This window comes from Colossoma macropomum, unplaced genomic scaffold (genome assembly GCF_904425465.1).
Source record: "Colossoma macropomum unplaced genomic scaffold, Colossoma_macropomum, whole genome shotgun sequence".
Lineage (NCBI taxonomy): Eukaryota > Metazoa > Chordata > Actinopteri > Characiformes > Serrasalmidae > Colossoma > Colossoma macropomum.
The window spans coordinates 7,181,318-7,199,782 of record NW_023494785.1 but is presented as its reverse complement, the minus strand read 5'-3'; the positions used below and the strand labels follow the sequence as shown (position 1 = coordinate 7,199,782).

The window sequence follows — 18,465 nt, the reverse complement described above, 5'->3', positions numbered from 1 at the left end:
GAATCTCCTGACTGGTGCATTTATTTTGACTGCACTGAGAAGTCAAACTTAGAGGAAAACGCATTTTGTATAGTTCGTAGGCGTGCTGTGACTGTGCCGTCAGGGCTGTATTAAAATGCAGTGGAAAGCAGCCTGCACACTCACACAGCTAGTGATGTGCATTCCTGCTCTTTTCAGTGAGTCAGATCAATTAGCTCAGTTCACCCATAAAAGGCGACTCTTTCGGCTCCAAAACGGCTCTTCGTTCAGTAGCACTGACAGTTTTTTTTAAATACTAAAATTAGCCATTTCAGCAACGTTGTCTCCTCTTTAAAATTAGATAAGTGTAAGGCTTTGTTCACACAGCAGGTTAAAATGGCCCAAATCTGATCTTTTTCTTCATATGTGACACAAACTTGTTATCTGTAGGTCAGTGTGAACAGCAAAATACGGAATCTGACACTTTCCATTCCGATTTCAGACGCTTTCATATGTGATACTGAAATCCAATAAGTATCAGAACAGCCAGATCGGAATTCATGCGACTTTTACATCAATCCAACTCGATATTCATCACACTCTCGCGCTGCTGAGAAACATTTAGGTTGATTTTTCTGTACAAAAGACTAAAAGAGACGTTTCCAAAACTGCTCCACGTTTGAAGAGATTTCGGACGAAATGGCCGAACCAGGGCCGTAGGAGAACGAGGCTGCAGCGTCAAAGAAGAGTTAAAAGTCTGAAAGCAAAGTTTAAAGAATCCGAGGACACAAACCAAAGAAGTGACCGCGCCCTTTTTATGGCAAGATCGGACACATTCTGGGTGATGAGCCCAGCTGTCAGTCAATGAAGCCTTAAGATGGCTCCTGTGATGCTGGCGAAGGTGAAACTGAACCCTCCGAGGAGCGACTGGTGTTCGTTGGCAGTCGTGACTGTTTACCTCTGGACGAGCCACGTGAAGCAACGTGAAGCTCTGTTCTTTTGCGCACGTGGGTCAGTTTAGGAGCTGATCTGTTCAGACTGACGTTGCATACAGGTCACATTTAAAAGATGTTGTGAACAGCCACACAAAAAAAATTGGATTTGGTGAGAAAATCAGATTTGTCCACATCTACCTGCTGTGTGAACGTAGCTTAGTTTGGATTCTAGTTAACGAGATACTGCACTATATTTTAAAACACAAATTCAAATGTGAAATCATCAAGACATTACAGTAGGAAAGGGATGTCCTGCAAACAGGCTTGCAGACCAAACTTGTAAGAACTGCTGGTACAAAAATGAATTAGATAAAAGACAGAAACATAAAAGAATCTGCAAGAAAAGAGCATAATAAGTACTGAATGCCTAAAAAAATTATAGTTCCTACTATTGTTCAAATAATCCTTGAAGAATGTAGGAAAAGTCTGAGCGCTGAATTAAATATCCTCTCTGACTGATAAAAAGAGGGAATAAAGAAAATATATAGAAAGTTTGTGCTCATAGATTTTTCATTGTACTCCTGTTTTTCCAAATCAGGAGCATCAAAGCTCTTCGGCAAAAAGCTTAGCTTTACAGTTAAACCCTGTTTATACTTTGCAAATCTCTAAATATCAGTTATTTAAATGATGCTATAGCAATTCTGTAATTAAATACGGTTTTGCAAATAAAGCTTACAAAACTGACAGACTGAGACAGGCCAAGAGAGAAAGAGAGCGAGAGAAGGAGTCCATTGCAAGCTGTGATTCAGCTGGACTGAGACAGGGAACCTGCCAGTTCTCTATTACACACAAATGAGCGCAGTGAGAACACTCACCCTCTCGAAAAACTTTCATGCCAAGGTACATGCCTCTGCAAAGCGAAGGCGCTTTTTTGTGGCATTTCAGACGGCTTCACAAATTGGACGTGTTGAGGTCATTCGGCCACATTCATTACTCTCCCAACCGTAACGACATGGATCCCTGCCAGACCAATAACCCGCAGAACACTGTGAACCGGCCTGACCCAGGCTTATCCCCCAAGAAGGATTCTGACAACTCCAGAATAAAAAATAACAATAAATAAAACAGGAAATAAGGAACGTGTCAGCGGAGGACTTTCCGGCCATCAATAAAAATGGCCGGGCGATGATTCGTCTCAAAGACATTTTATTACAGCAGCAGTCACTGCCGCCACAGCGCTGCTGCTGCAGAGCGCAAAACACGTTTGCATGTTGAAACTCCATCACCTGCAAATCCTGTCCGATTCATTCTGCCTTCAAAAGCAGAGGCTCGTAGGGGTATTGCAAAAGGAGCCAAGCCGAGCACAGTTTAACCTTTGATCAGAGTTGCCCTGGTAAGTTTTAATCTCGCTTTGAAGTTGAAAAAAAAGAACCTCAGCAACCTCAGCATCACCAAAGTACTATGAAGAGGAGAAATGGTTCCTTACAGAGTCTAGAGTGAAAATGTCTCATGCATGCAGGGAGTCGAAGCGCAGTGAAAAGAGAGACAGCCAAAAGTCACCCATATTTACTGGTAAGTACTGGTTACTGCATATTGAATTAGCACCAGACCCACCGACAACAGCCACCTGTGCTAAATACAGGTGCTTTACATGCAATACAGGCCAACAGTACGGAAGCAACACTAACTAGGGATCAGAGAAGGGCCACATGCTGACCGACTCACGACTCGACTAAGAATCGTCCTTAATTGACTCAACTTGAAATTTCAGCCTAAGGAAAAAACACAAATAAAACTGATTGAATATGGACCGGCAGCTGGAGAGCTGGACTGGAATGGGGATGAAATTATTATATAAATATCCTTTACTAAAGAACCGCTGACTTGTGAACATCTCTGCTCGGAATCAGAATTGGCCAAGATCTAAGTTGGTAAATTTTTGCTCCAAACATGCATCAATCAGCCAATTTATTACGATTTTTTTATTAGATTTATTATTTATTAGATCTAAGGCAGATCTGTGTTGTAATCTAATGAGGTAAATGGAGTGAGGAAGGTAAGTGGGTAAGACTTTATTACAACAGGCCCTATAAATAGAAACTTAACATTTAACTTATATATTAAAAATTGTTACTTGTGCTTTAACAAGTGCCACAATTTAAATCATTACACAGAAATTTAAACACTGTAAATGCTTTTCATAAATGTATAATATTTAAGTGTAATAAGCAAAACAATATCTTTACAAATGCATTAAAAGAAATCACAGCTTAAAAATAGCGGTCAGATTAATGATTATTATTATTATTATTATTTTAACCACTCAATAATGATTATTTGAAGATTAATTATTAAACCTTAAGCATCACAAAGTAGCTAGATAAATATCACAATTTACAAATGTGCACAATTTAAAACAGGGCAAAGAAAAGTATTTAAAGTTTTATGGTACCAAATAACATTATTATTACTCAACTATACTTAATGATGTTTCTACAAATAATGACAGATTATTTGTATGTCACTAAGTAAATAGTTAAAAATTAAAATTGATACTGGTTTATTAATGCATATGTAACTACTATATAGTTATTAAGTCATTAAGAGTCCACTAGACAATGATTATTTTGCTGTTTATTACAACGTGTTATAAAAAGTGTTACAATCTTGCTGTATTTTATAAAAACAATGTTTTAGTTTATTTTAACAGCATATTGCATACCGGTGGCTGCTCAAAGTGCTTTACAGTGATTAAAGCTTTAGAGTAATAGAAGAAATTATGAACATTTTGATTGCTGCAGCTACACCTGTACCAAAATGTTATTCAATTATTATTCAGGACTAATTGTGCTAAACAGCCAGCTGACAATTTCAATGTGGAATTTTATTTGTTTCATGTTATTTAAATAGGCAGCTGAATCTAAAAGGTTTAAAAAAGGCTAATAAAAAAATCTTCAGCTAATTTGGCTGTAAAGACATCAGAATCCTTGATCCTTAGCGCCAACAATAAGCATGAGAATTTTACTTTTTCTAAAAATAATAAATAGTAATATGTTTATTTGCACAGAACAAAAATGGTTTGATAAAATGCCTGCAGCAACTAACTGACTGCTAATGAGTTTAGCCTCCACCTGATTCTCCCATTCAAACGCTCCTGAAGATGTGATAAGCTCTAAGACGAATTAAAAAACAGTCGGTGTAAAAGCCTTATCAGTGGAGTGCGAAGGCTCAGGACAAACTACTGGAATAATCTGGAAAAGCTCATTTGTTTAAACTATGTCAGTCAATGTGTTATGTTTGCTGTTGGCAAACTGACCGCCCTGCAAAACCGTTTAAAACTTCTTAAAAATCCCTGCTCGCTTCCACTCTTCCAGTTTTCCGCCAGCTGTGTCTTTCTGAAAGAGAAGAAGTGCTTTCATTTCCAGCTTGGCTCTGCCTGCATCATACCGTTGCCACCTGAGGCTCTCGTCAGCAGGCCCTTATGACTGACGACCCTGCAAGGCCACTTAACATTCAAATGGGCCGCTTTTTCAATTAAAGCTCATTAGGCCATGCCTATTAAAAGCGATGGCTTTCAGGCACTCCGTTCATTACCGCATGATCCAGCGTGATCAGCGAGCGTGTAGATGTTCTCTGCGCATTTTAATCGAATCGGGTGAAACGCGAGGTGAGGGCGGGCGAGAGGGCCGAACGGAGCAGCACTTCAGATAGGAAGTGGTTGAAGGAAGTGACAGAGAGCACCCACACCAGTCAGCCTCACTCACTTCAGCCTGAGTAAGCGCCACCGGGCCCCGCCGAGAGTGACCTGCACACAGAACTGCGCACTAAAAGCAACACCGAACCCTGAAACAGGCTTTTTGACAAGAATGAATGGACGTTAACAAGACAGAGCTGGTGTTACGAAGGACACACTAACCATCAAATCAGCTTCATTTCTCTGAGTGTGTTTACATGCACTCAATAATCAGGTCATAATCAGATTTCTGCAGTTATCTGGTTATTCAAATGGTCATGTAAACAGCATGCTGCAATTTCTTAGATCGGAGAAAAGTCTAGAAAACCGATTAAGAAATCCGACAGAGAGAGCTGGATTTAATCTCAGTAATCAGATTTCTCAGTACATGTAAACTCTTACTCTGATTTCTTTCCGATTTCTCAGTCTGCGCATGTGTGAAAATGGTTTCACTTTATCTAATTTAAACAAATAATTATCATCAATTATTTCCAATGTACTTAGCAAATACAAACGATCATTTGATAAAATCACTGAAATCAGACCATTATGCTTTTTTTGGGTGCTCTCACTTTGCCCCAATCACTGAGCCACCATCACTCAAAATTATTAATTTCTTTTAGCTGTAACAGAAAAAGCTGTTTTTGCTATTTGAAGGAGAAATTAGCTAGATTTCTGTTTACACAGCAAAAAAAGTCTCCACGTGCAGCACATCCAACCACATCAGAGGCACAATATTCTAATCATAAGTTATTGCTTATCAGTGTTTCTGTTCCCTAGAACCCCTAAAATTATCCATAACATTCAATGTCACTACCCCAATACACAGTAAGAAGAATGGGCAAAGTTTTGCAAACGTGGCTTCACCAAGCAAACCAGGATAATAATTGAACTCATACAGTCTGTTAGATAATCTGGACAGCTTCCTAAAACTGTTCACAAGGGACGAGACACAATGGGTCATTTTATCTGCACAGTTCACTTCTAACGAAACTGCAGAGAAAGGAAAAACAGCAGAAACTCAACACAGAAAGAAACTGATAAAAGAAGGTCAATACATTAAGAAACAATGATAAGACTCCAGGGGCCGTATTCCAGAAACTTCATATCTTTTTATCTTAACTTAAAATCTGACACGTCAAGATAGGAATTTTCACAAATTTTAATTATTACAGAAGCAAATTTTATCTTAATTTAGGAATCTTATTTTAGAGCATCTTCTCTCCGGTTTGGAAATCTTAACTTACTCGATCAAAGTCGACAATTAAATGGCATGTCTGTTGCCTAGCAACCGACCATACACGCACAGCTGAAACGTAAACACAAAATGATTAACCTAGATAGCCAGGCAGGTAGGTACCGATATAAAAAAGGTCAAACTAAAGTGCAATAAACTGAAAGTTAAGAATACCGTTTTAGTGCTTCGTGCTGTTTATCAGAGCCGCTACTCTGCAGTTGCAGTTTCAGTTTCCCAAAGGCTTTAGCTGAGCACGCTAACGTTATTCCTGCTGATAAACAGACACACGTTCAGCTCTGTCTCCTCATTATTCACCACCATCTCTGTAATATTTTATCAACATTAACACTCGAAGGCAACAAGAGGGGCCGGTGGAAATGGGATGTTTGTGTAATATTGTTTTCTTATCTGGAGTTAATGGATAAGATTATGAACTTAAGAACTGTAGTTCTGTAATAGCTTCAGTCCTAAATTCAGTCCTAACTAAAGGTGTCATGGTAACAGATAAAGTAAGATTTCAGACATAGGAAGTTTCTGTAATATGCAATACGCAGCAGACATCAACACTAAGACTCACACTCTCGGTTCTAGAATTCTCTGAGTGAACGCACAATTATTATATTGATTATCTGCCATTATTACATCAAAACAATTGAATTCTACGTTGTGCGACATTCTAAATGCACTCAAACGGTTAACAAAGGCTGGACGTTCTGAGAAAGGATGTTGAGATGTATGAGATATGATCCTGGCTTTTAGCACGCAGGCATCAGGGGACCATGGTGGAGAACAGGGACTGGGAAATGGATTTCTCTTCTGGAGAAATGACCAGAGCAGGAACAACCCCAGCCCTGCTGAAGACGATGTTCAGCTTTACTTCTGACCAGCAAACGGCCAGCAAACACAGCGCTGTTAAGCCCAGGTCACATTTACCCAACAAGATGGGACAGTGGAGTTTTAGAGAGCCTTGAATGAATCACTAAAATCCAGCATCCACACACTGAAACAACAGAATAATGGCTTCACGTGACGGTTTCTAAAACTTCAAAGTCACTCAATAATTTAAGGTTCTCAGTTATTCGGTTTCCATCCTTTTAATCATTTCCTTTCTTTAAGGTGTTTGGTTACAGACAAGACTGCCAAAGTTCTAGCTGCTTCTTATTTCAACCTCTGTCTGAACTGATGGTGGAAAACACAAAAGCCTTGTTAAACTTTTAAAACTTTTAAAAGTTTGTATTTTACATGCTCTGAATATTTGTTGATGCTTCCGAATGCATCATACCCTTAACCCCCTACTGCATGCAATAGGAGAGCAATTAAAAATATTCAATTCACTTTTGACCTGATTATTAAATTCAAAAACATCTTTTACATAATAACGTATTCAGGGGTCCTTTTGGTGTATGTTGCTTTGAAGCGACATTGTGCAAAAATGGGAAGAAATGATATAGAGCCCTGCTCCCTGAAGCGGTGAAGCCTGGCTTGTGACTGGCTAAATCCATTCCATTGTCGCACAACGTTGCTTCTAGGCAACAAACACATTTCTGCAAACTCTATTAAGAAAAAACAAATGATGAATGTTAAAGAAGAGGTTAAAAGTGTCCACTAAGAGATAGTGACCAAGTACATGCTTTTTATTGGCTTACGCAAACTCTGCCCTTTATTGTTAACCCTGTCGATGTCATCATTAAATATGTATAATGTTATTGGAAAGGGGGAAAAATGGGTTTGTTGCCCTGAGGCAACATCGTGCAACCGAGGGTTAAAAACACTGGGCCACATTCACCATTATCTTAGGTTTTTTTTCTTAAATTAGTTCTTGAGAAAGGTAATAAGAAAAAGTCAGTCATCATGTGCTCTTAAACTGAAGAATCTTCGTGAAAACTGCGTAAGTGGATTTTAAGACGAACTCAATACTTTAGAATGTTTGGTGAATAATAATTCATTTTCTTTTTAACTATATTGTTCATTTTAGATATTTCTTAAACAAAATATTCCAGTTTTCAACTTGTAACCGTTTTATACACTCATCCCTTTCCACCACGGACGTCCCGAAGGGGCCGGGAGACAGATGTGCTGTAACATAATGTCAGATAAGGAGACAGATGAGTCTGGCTGGATTTCTGCTTATATAGATAATAGCAATGATACAGACATTTCAAGATGTAAATCCTTGTTTAGTGATGTATTTTTCACAGTCACTTTAATTTATCTCGCTTCAGAGTTTCAAAAGAAGGGGGGGATGAAAAGAGGAGCTATGTTCAGCCTTCAGTACACTGGTATGACATTTTTCTAGTCATCTTGTCCGGCCTCATTTCGTCGGATGAGTGTGAACTGAGCTTTGGGATACACTGTGCTGCAGACTACAATCCACCCAAGTCTGAGGTCGTCTTCTTCTTTCCATTCAACACACAGCATGCGCTTGCTTTTTATTCTTTTTTTAGGTCATAGTGATCAACTCACCTTACCTTCTGCAGGGACACCATATGATGCAGTACATAAGTAAATGGACTCCTGACCTTTTGTTAGGTCTCCTGTGTATGAACTGATGAAGCAACAACGCACAAGTGACCGACCAGCGGTTCACAGCCTGTAACACAACCAGATGTAAATAACCTCACATTAAAGCTGACATTCTGCACTTCAACCTTACAGCCACAGTTTCATTTTAAATCTAATGTGTCAGAGTACAAAGCAGCAACAAGAACCTTGTCACTGTTACATGTAAATATGGATTGATCTTTGTATTGACAGACACTGACAAACATTGATAAACAGCAGAATGTTCAGCAAAAGCAAAGGATTCAGGTCGAAGCTGCCTACATTTTTTAAAGAAGAGGCTTATTCAAAGGGCTCTTCAGTGAAAGCAATGGTTACACAAAAAACGACAATAAATGGGCCAAAATGACCTGGAAAAAATTCTGGTTCCATTGAATTACATTAAAAGTAAAGTATGTTTTTAGCTTCTCCTGTAAAGTTATCATTTTGGAGATATGAGGTTTTGTTCCGACAGCAGCAACATATATATACACTGATCAGGCATAACATTATGACCACCTCCTTGTTTCTGCGCTCATTGTCCATTTTATCAGCTCCACTTACTATATAGGTGCACTTTGTAGTTCTACAGTTACAGACTGTAGTCCATCTGTTTCTCTGCATACTTTGTTAGCCCCCTTTTACCCTGTTCTTCAGTGGTCAGGACCCCCATGGACCCTCACAGAGCAGGTACTATTTGGTTGGTGGATCATTCTCAGCACTGCAGTAACACTGACATGGTATACTATATAGTAAGTTGAGCTAAAAAAATGGACATATATACATTATATATATATATATATATATAATATATATATATATATATATATATATATATATATATATACACACACACACACACACACACACACACACATACACATACAGATCAGGCATAACATTATGACATAACATTCCTTGTCCATTTTATCAGCTCCACTTACTGGAGATAAATCATATTTATCTGTAAATATTTTCAAATATTTTATATATTTAAGACAAAAGGCCTCAATAACTAAATATATTAATTATTTCAGTATTTAGTGTGTTTATTTTTGCCTTTTTCACAGCTTGATTTCTGCAGGAATATTTTTCCACACCTCCAAAGTTCAGTATTAGAAGTTGGTTTTGCATTTTCTGCTTCTCACAATCCGAGTACTGAGCCAATGTCTGCACACCATTACCTTCTAAGTTTGATTTGCAAATGTCCGTCTTTTTTAGTCTATTTCCTTTTCTCAGTAACAGCTACACAGCCTTACACGACTGTTAGGAGACCCATTTTCTCAGGATCTTTTAATCCAAAACTTCAGTTTTGGAAACTCCTGTTCACTCATTTTCCTTTGACTTTCCTCTTCCTTATGTGAGTAGACTATCTTCAGTCTAATCTTATGAGTAATGTCTCTATTGACTTGCACTTAATGGCTTGTTTGACTGGATATTAGATAAATGAAGGGGGGGGGAGGGGGGGTCTGTAATTTTTGCATAACACTGTAGTTAAAGCTGTACATGGTTTAAAGAACATTGTAGAAATTGTTCTATATCGCACCAATTTTCACTTTTTTCCTATGAGTATAGCCCAACTGAAACCAAACAGTCAGCCCAGCCTTTACTTTCCCAAAAACAACTCTACCAAGGCAAATCCGGTCACTTTTAAAACAATCACCCATTCATATTTCCATTCTGCCTCAGAATGCTGACGCTGAACTGCCTCCTTTAAAAGCAGATCCACTACATTCATTCACAGATGTGTTCCATTAAACTTCACCCATTTTTCCTTTTCTGTCAGAGAAGCGTTTTCATTTCCAACAACCTTGTTCTGCCCACTGGGCTCTGGTTTGAATTACTACTCCATTACCCATTGAGGAGTTCCTCCTCTCTGTCGCCCACCATTGGGCAGCTCATGCCCAGCTCAGGGCCCACTGAGCGCTTACGTCCACATTTACAGAGGAGAGTCCGCCTGTTCGGTACGCATGCCAACACGATGCCCGCACATTACCACAGAGTACCGGGCGCAAACGGAGCAGAAAGTTACGAGCATTACCAGCCCTTGCAGGTCACAGGAAGGAACGAAACTCAACCAAATCAAACGAGCTGAGTCACACACAAGAGATAAACACAGCAGTATGAGGGCAGAGGCTCAGCCACGAAAGTCAATCTAAAGACTAACCATCATGCAAAGGAGGTTTGGGTCGGAAGTATGAATCAGATAAAAACTTTCAGGGTAGGGGCAAACAGTAAAGTGACATAGTTCATCTAATCTTAAAATACATTCTGTTATCTTGCTTAAACTCACGACATGAAAAGAAGGTTTGTAACAGAGTGCTGGTAGGAGACGTCTACAATCAGGAACAACTCAACAGTAAAACACACAGAAGTATTCACAACATCCAGTGCACAACCCGTATGCCACATAAGCAGCAACAATGAACAGCTTTATACTACATATGACCGTTTATAACGTATAAAATACACATAAACATGCGTTTCTCTATAAAACAGCACTGTGCAAAAGTCATAACTTATTTCCAGTTAAATCAGCCATTAAGCTCAAGTCATTCATTTTTCTGTATCAGAAAAAAGATAGGAAATATATAAAATTACACAAAAGCCTCAACATCTAAATCGAATATAAAATATTTCAGTATTTATGGTGTCCACTCTTGGCCTTTATTACAGCTTCCATTCTTTTCAGGAGACTCACTTTCAGTTTCTCAAAGGAATCTGCAGGGATATTTTTCCACACTTCCAAAGTTCAGTCTTAGAAGCTGGATGATCGTTTTCTGAAGTAATCAAACACATTCAGTGGTGTTGAGGTCTGGACTCTGGGGTGGTCAGTCCATCGTTCAGCTTCTTTGTTTGATGTGTCCGTCTCCTTTTCTCAGTGAGGTTCTTCTTGAACAGCTACACATCCTTTCAGACCCATAGCGCTGAGTCGTCTTCTCACAGTGGAAGGATGGACAGAAACACCTGTGGATGTTTTCAGATCTGAAGCAGCTTGATTTTCTCCTCTCTCTCAAAGATGAAAGGTTTAAGTGCTGTTTATCTGGTGGGGACAGTTCGGTGGTCTACCAGGTCTTGCATGGTTGTTAGGAGGCCCATTTTCTCTGTAGGTTTTTTTGTAACTCTTATTTTTTCCCTTATTATCTTGTTTTATACACACATTATATACACACATATATACGACATGTCTCAAAAATGTTAATAACTTGTATTTGATGGCCATCTTAAGTAGAAATTAAATAAATCAAGAGTGGTCTCTACCTTTTTGTACAGTACTGTAGTAAATGTTACTCAATGAACTCGATAAAGTAGTAGAGGCCACTCATTTTCTTTTAACACATGCAGTTAATATACTGTCCTAATTTCAGCCTTCAACCCATCCTTAGTAGTCCAGGCTCAATTCCAGCTGCAGCATACTGTTACGATGCTATGACAAAATCTGCGTTCACAGCCCTCTCTTTTAAATACGCCTTTGACATGGCTTTTAAAGCAACACCTTCAGCAGACTGCACTGGACAGTGCTTGTGGGAGACCTACAGAAAATTCAACGAGTAGCAAACTAACAAAAGCAAAGTGTAAAAAGCTCCAGTTCCACTCAAGAACCTCAACTGTAACAAGAATCCACAAGCTGTATGAACAAGAGTGAGAGGCTACAATAACTGGGGTTCCACTCATTGGTTGGAACAATCATTGGGGTCCACTGATTAATTGGGACATGCAGCCACTGTGCATTCACTACGTGGAAATCTCAAGATTTTCATGTTCAGGTTCATATGAACCCTGCATTTTTCCATCATGACAATAACGTTACTGAATTGTTTAAAGTAGTAAGCACATTCTGTATAGGCTCATTTGTCCACTCATATAGGTATAACCAAATGAATTTAAAAAAAAAATCTATTTTAGGGTCAAATTTGAGCAAAAGAGATCTATGATTAACTACACAAAAACCCAAAACAATCCTTTGGAATAAAACCTCATTGCGCTAACTGAGATATAAAGAAAGTGTTTTCCTTCTCATGTTATTATTCTCAAGATAAAGTTTCGTTAAACATTAACTACATGTACACATACAAAAGTTTATATAATATATATAACAGAGTCATGAGTGTCTGAGAGCCGTTTCATAACTTTAGAAATATTTTCAAGTCTAGCTCTTAAGAAGTGCTCTAAAACGGATCGAAGGGGAATTCATTATTGCTATAATACCGAGGCCCTCACAATGGCCCCTTCACTCCGGCTTCACCTTAGAGTTGTACGAGGCTGGGACTGCAGTTGCCAAGGTTATCGACTGAGGGAGTCAATAATGTGTAATCACAAAAACAGTCATCCAGAGCCGAGCCACCTCAGTCCAGCAACCATGCGCACAATGAGAGACGGAAACAAATCCCTCTTTCTCTTTTGCTCTCGCTCTCGGACTTTCGCGCACACAGAAAAAGGAGAAGCGAGTCGTTTAGACCCTTATTAGTCACTTCGGGATTCAAACAAAGACGTCATCAGTATTCTCGTCCTGATCCTGGAGTGACAGTCTCACTTTTCTTTTTTCTGCTTGTTTATTTTATCATCTGCTCTAATGATAGTCTTTCTATGGGTTTTCTGTGTGGTTTTCTTACCAGCAGCTATTATTACAACATCTTGGCTTTTGCTCTATTATAGAGTTAATGTGCAAATACAGCCAGAAGTGACCAAGTGCTTCTGGCAAAAAGGGCGCATTGTGCGAGCCAGGCCGAACAATGGCTTCAGACAAACCAGACACAATGTTTGCCTTGTGTTCGGAACAAGTTCGCTAGAAGACACCCCAGCCAGTCTCTGCAAGCCGATACGGTGGACGGCGAAGTTTACAGTTGATGGCGAAAGTACGCTGAATACTTGCTAACCACATGGATGAAAACGTGCCTTCATTAGTGAGGTTATTAATAGGTTTCGTTCCCCATTCTTGCTTTGCATGCTGTTGTAGAGATAAAGCCATCTGTTTCAGGGAGACAGCACAATACGGGACTTTGTCTTCTGCATGTCAGATGCAGAACATTAGGGTTAGAAAAGCATGACAACTGTGGTTTGGTGCAGAATTTGAGCGGGTCAGGATTCCTACGTCCACTTACTGTCCCTTTCGCAGAGTCTTTCTGACCTGTGTGGAGACACATGAAGGCCCAGACAGGATACTTTACCTCGGTCCTCTTCCTCTACGCGCACACGGTGCTGATACAGAGATAATTTACGCAGCAGAGTCCTGTTACGTCGCTCCGTCTCCGTCAGGACTGAGCCAAGAAATGAGAGACTCTTGCACTTTAGAAAGGACCCGAGACGAAGCGTCTAGTCCACAAGTCTGGATCACAGTAACTTAACCAAAGTAGCTACTTCTGCTCTCATGAACGGATAAAATAAACCTTCTTTAGTTACATGATATTACACAATTTTGGCAAAAAAAGACAGATATTAGCATGCAAGTGCTACAATTTGCAACCTTGAGTTCTGTTATGTTGCTCCGTCTGTCAGGACTGAGCCAAGAAATGAGAGACTTCAGCCGCTCCTGTACTTTAGAAAGGACCTGAGACAAAGCCTCTAGTCCACAAGTCTGGATTACGGGGACTTAACCAAAAGAGCTTCTTCTGCACTTATGAACAAACAACATAAACCTCTCTTAGTTATATTACACATACTCAAAAGAAAAGGAGAAGCACAGCATGTAAGCCTCCAGTCCACCAGTCTCAATCACAGTGACTTAACCAAGGGAGCTTCTTCTGCACTTATGAACAGAAGAAATAAACCTGTTTTATTTATTTTAGAAACACTCAAAAAAGAAAAAGACAAGAAGCACTACATTTTGCAGTCGTGGAGTCCTATTATGCAGTTCCATCTGGACAGAGCCAAGAAACAAGAGTCTTCAGCAACTCCTCCACTTTAACAAACTAAGGAAGCTTCTTCTGCATTTATGATCAGACCAAATAAAACTCCTTTAATCACATTATTGCACATATTCAAAAGAAAAGGGTAGGGATAGCATAGAAGCACTACAGTCTGCCATCACGGACTCCAGTTACATTGTTACGTATTTTAAGACTGAGCCAAGAAATGAGAAACCCCTGCACTTTAGAAAAGGACCAGAGACAAAGCCTCTACTCCATAGGTCATGATTACTGTGGCTTAACCAAGGACGCTACTTCTGTGCTTAGGAAAAATGACCTAAAGGTCTGTTAGTTATGTAGAAAAGGACAAGAACAGCACACAAGCCTCTAGTCCACCAGTCTGGATCACAGTGAACCAACCAAGGAAGCTTCTTCAACACTTACTAACAGACGAAATAATTACATTATTATTTTATTTTATTATTTTAAAAATACTCAAAAAGAAAAAAGACAAGCATAGAATATAAGCACTACATTTGAAGACCGGGAGTCCTATTCTGTTGTTCCGTCTGAAATTAATAATTAAGTCAGAGCAAAGAAACAAGAGACTTCAGCAACTCCTGCACTTCGGAAAGATCTGAGGCGAAGCATCTAGCACACAAGTCTGGATCACTGTGAACCAACTAAGGAAGCTTCTGCATTCATGATCAAACAAAACCAAACAAAACTCCTTTAATCACGTTATTGCGCATATTCAAATGAAAAAAGATAAGGACGGCATGGAAGGCACTGCATTCTGCCATCCTGGACTCCAGTCACGTCGTTCCATCTGTCAGGACTGAGCCAAGGAATGAGAAACTCCTGCACTTTGGAAAAGGACCAGAGACAAAGCCTCTAGTCCATAAGTCAGGTTTACTGTGACTTAACCAAAGAAGCTACTTCTACACTTATGATCAGACCAAATAAAACTCCTTTAAATCACATTGTTACACATATTCAAAAGAAAAAAGATACGCACTACATTCTGACATCCAGGACATCCTGGACTCCAGTTACATTGTTACGTCTGCCAGGACTGAGCCAAGGAATGAGAAAGTCCTACACCTTAGAAAAGGACCAGAGACAAAGCCTTGGGACAAATTACACAAACCTTCTTTAGTTATGTAGAAAAGGAGAAGAACAGCACGCAAGCCTCTAGTCCACTAGTCTGGATCACAGTGAACCAACCAAGGAAGCTCCTTCAGCACTTATATTCAGACCTAATAACATTATTACACATATTCGAATGAAAAAAAAAGACAAGGGCAGCATGTAAGTGTTACATTTCGCAGTCAAGGAGTCCTGTTTGCTCCGTCTGTCAGAACTGAGCCAAGAAATTAGACTTCAGCAACTCCTGCACTTCAGAAAGGACCTGAGAAGAAGCCTCTAGTCCTCAAGTCTGGATCACAGTGACTTAAATAAAGGTGCTTTCTCTGCATTTAGGAGCGGATAAGATAAACCTCCTTTAGTTACACTGTATTACACATGCTGGAGAGGAAAAGATAAGCATGAGAGCTAAATTTTGTCCTAAGTGCTTTAAAACAGCACGGTTAAAGCATTTAAACCACGGAGGACAAGAGCAAGACTAACACAGCCAAACTAGCGCTGGTAAACTCACAACTCCGGAAAGCAACGTGAACATGGCATGTAGACAGACGAGAAGATGGACAGAAAAGGGGGGAAAGATAGCACAAGTGAACAAAAAAAAGGGAAAATGGAAAGAAAATGGAAAGAAAAACGAAGAAGACGGACTGGTTACCAACCTGAGAGACTTCTTTCTCCACTCAGTCTTCGAGTAATGTTTCTCCTGGTGTCATTTTTTTGTGCTTCTGAGCTGAAAGACTCGAAACAAGCAGCAAAAAGAACCGCTGCTTTGTATCTTACGGACACAAATGGAGGTAAAAAGAAGAGGAGAGGGGATTTATCTGGCTTTACGGAGCTCACATCTCCTCCAGCCTGTAAACTCGACTCGTCTCTCTCTCCATCATGAAGAGAGAGAGAGAGAGAGAGAGAGAGAGAGAGAGAGAGAGAGCGAGCAGCCCGGTCTGGCGGACTGAAGGAGGGAGCTAGCCGCCTAGCCTGGGCGATAAACACGACAAACACGGGGGACGCAGCCCTTTAACTCCTCCCGCTCCTGCTAGTCCGAGCTGGCAGAGAGGTGCAGGGCAGCCCTGTGCGCCGGTGTGGCCGCTCTCATGCCGCCTGGATGCGCCGTGTGGCGGGTAAGCGGGTCTGTGTGTGGCCTCGTCTCGGCGCTCCGCCGCTCTTCTTCACTCCGCGACTCTCCTCTCCCACACCGCACCATTTGAATTTACGACTCTCCAGCCCGCTTTACGTTATTGGTTCCTAGGCAATCGTTCCAGCGTTTCCATGGCTCCGTCGGAGCGCTGGTAGCTCCGCCCACCGGACGCTCTTTCAGTCTGGTGGTCTCGCTGTTTGTTGTTGCTTCTCAACAAAATATCCTCTGAATTTTCTCTACTCTGAGTTTCATCACAGAGAGATTAACGTGTAGAGATAAACATTTCCAAGTGGTTCTTATGTTCAATTACGTTCATGAAAGTGAGCCTCATTTATGTGTTTGACCAGTGGTTCCCAGTGCTGGTCCTGGAGGACCCCCTGCCCTGAGGGACATTTCATAAAGCTCTTAAGCCCAGGGATGAGGACTGTCCAAGTAGAATGTCCCTCAGCTTTTTTCCTATTGATCAGACTTAAGTTATCTGGCTAAACTGAGAAATCCTGCTTTGTGAAATACCCCCCAGGATTTCTCAGTTTAGCCAGGTAACTTAAGCCCGACCAATAGGAAAATGGCTGAGCGCTTCCTCTCACTGGCCACTTTATTAGAAACACCTACCTTGTACTTCCACTCACTGGCCACTTTATTAGAAACATTGTTATTCCATTCAATGGCCGCTTTATTAGAAACACCTATCTTGTACATCCACTCACTGGCCACTTTATTAGAAACCTCTACCTTGTACTTCCACTCACTGGCCACTTTATTAGAAACACTGTTATTACATTCGCTGGCCACTTTATTAGAAACATTGTTATTCCATTCACTGGCCACTTTATTAGAAACACCTACCTTGTACTTCCAGATTGCCTTATAGTTCCACACTATATATGCACAATTACAGATTGGAGCCCATCTGTTGTCATCCCAGAGGGAGATTTTATTGCTCAAATGTTGCTTTTTGATGACTCAGAATTAAGACAATTCTCCTAATATAAAATGAGACAAAATGAGACATAATATACTTCTGAACTGAGAGGACAGTTTTGAGAAATGATAAATGGTTGAGCAAAAGCACAAGTCTCCTTGCTTTCCATTTGATCTCATTGCTGTCTAAGAGGAAGTACAGCGATATTAAGGAGATCTCTTTTTGCTGGGGCTTTTGCACGTCTTGCACGTCTTTGCCAGGTTGAGAGTGGAACAGAGCCACTGATGAAGCAGAGTATGACTAACACAAAGGGGCTACAGCAGGGGTGTCCAGTCTTACACACAAAGGGCCGGTCGCTGCAGGTTTTCATTCCAATAAAACTGGAGCACACCTGATCAGTTGTTTGAAGACTGTGACCAACTGATTACATGGGTAGAATCAGGTGTGCTCCAACTTGTTTGGAATGAAAAGCTGCAGTCATGCCGACTCTTTGCAGATAAGATTGGACACCCCCGAGCTACGATAAAGGGGCCAGCGTACATGTTCTGTATTCTTAATTAATGAAAAGAGACTTACACACATTAAGGACATGGTGCTGGTGTTGTGAAGTTCAGTGCCACTGTAATAGGCGATACACAACTAGTTGTGCTTCTAATCTTGAAAGTTTAGGTCAGTGGTTCTCGATTATGCAGTCCAGTCCTGCATGCCCTGCACTCCCTGAGTCTCAGGGAATGGGAGTGTATTTTTGCTCTGTCCTATCTCTGATCACACCTGAACCTAGCATGAAGATTCCATGAATGCACTGTACAGTGAATACCTAGTGCAGTTTTGCTGGCGCAGTGCAAAATTGTGGAATTTTGGAGATTCCTGAGGAAACAATAGCTTTATTTTCCTATCACCCCAAAAGCAGCTGAGCTAGTCAGCTAAGATATATTTGGTGTGTGAAGTTTGCTTCTTTGGCTTTGTACTGAAGCTACAAGGCTAACGTAGCTAACAAGTAATGGACGCTAATAGCTGC

At 40.3% G+C, this 18,465-nt stretch overlaps 1 protein-coding gene across 1 annotated transcript in view; it reads right to left on the bottom strand.

Moving 5' to 3' along the window:
* The window catches only part of dipk2ab (divergent protein kinase domain 2Ab), a 64,646-nt gene extending 48,098 nt beyond the window's left edge, over window positions 1–16,548 (bottom strand). The window contains exon 1 of the mRNA XM_036582162.1: window positions 16,050–16,548. The gene's annotated coding sequence lies outside the window, so the exon portion shown is untranslated. The remainder of the gene's footprint in view (window positions 1–16,049) is intronic.
* Between the last annotated feature and the right edge of the window lie 1,917 nt (window positions 16,549–18,465).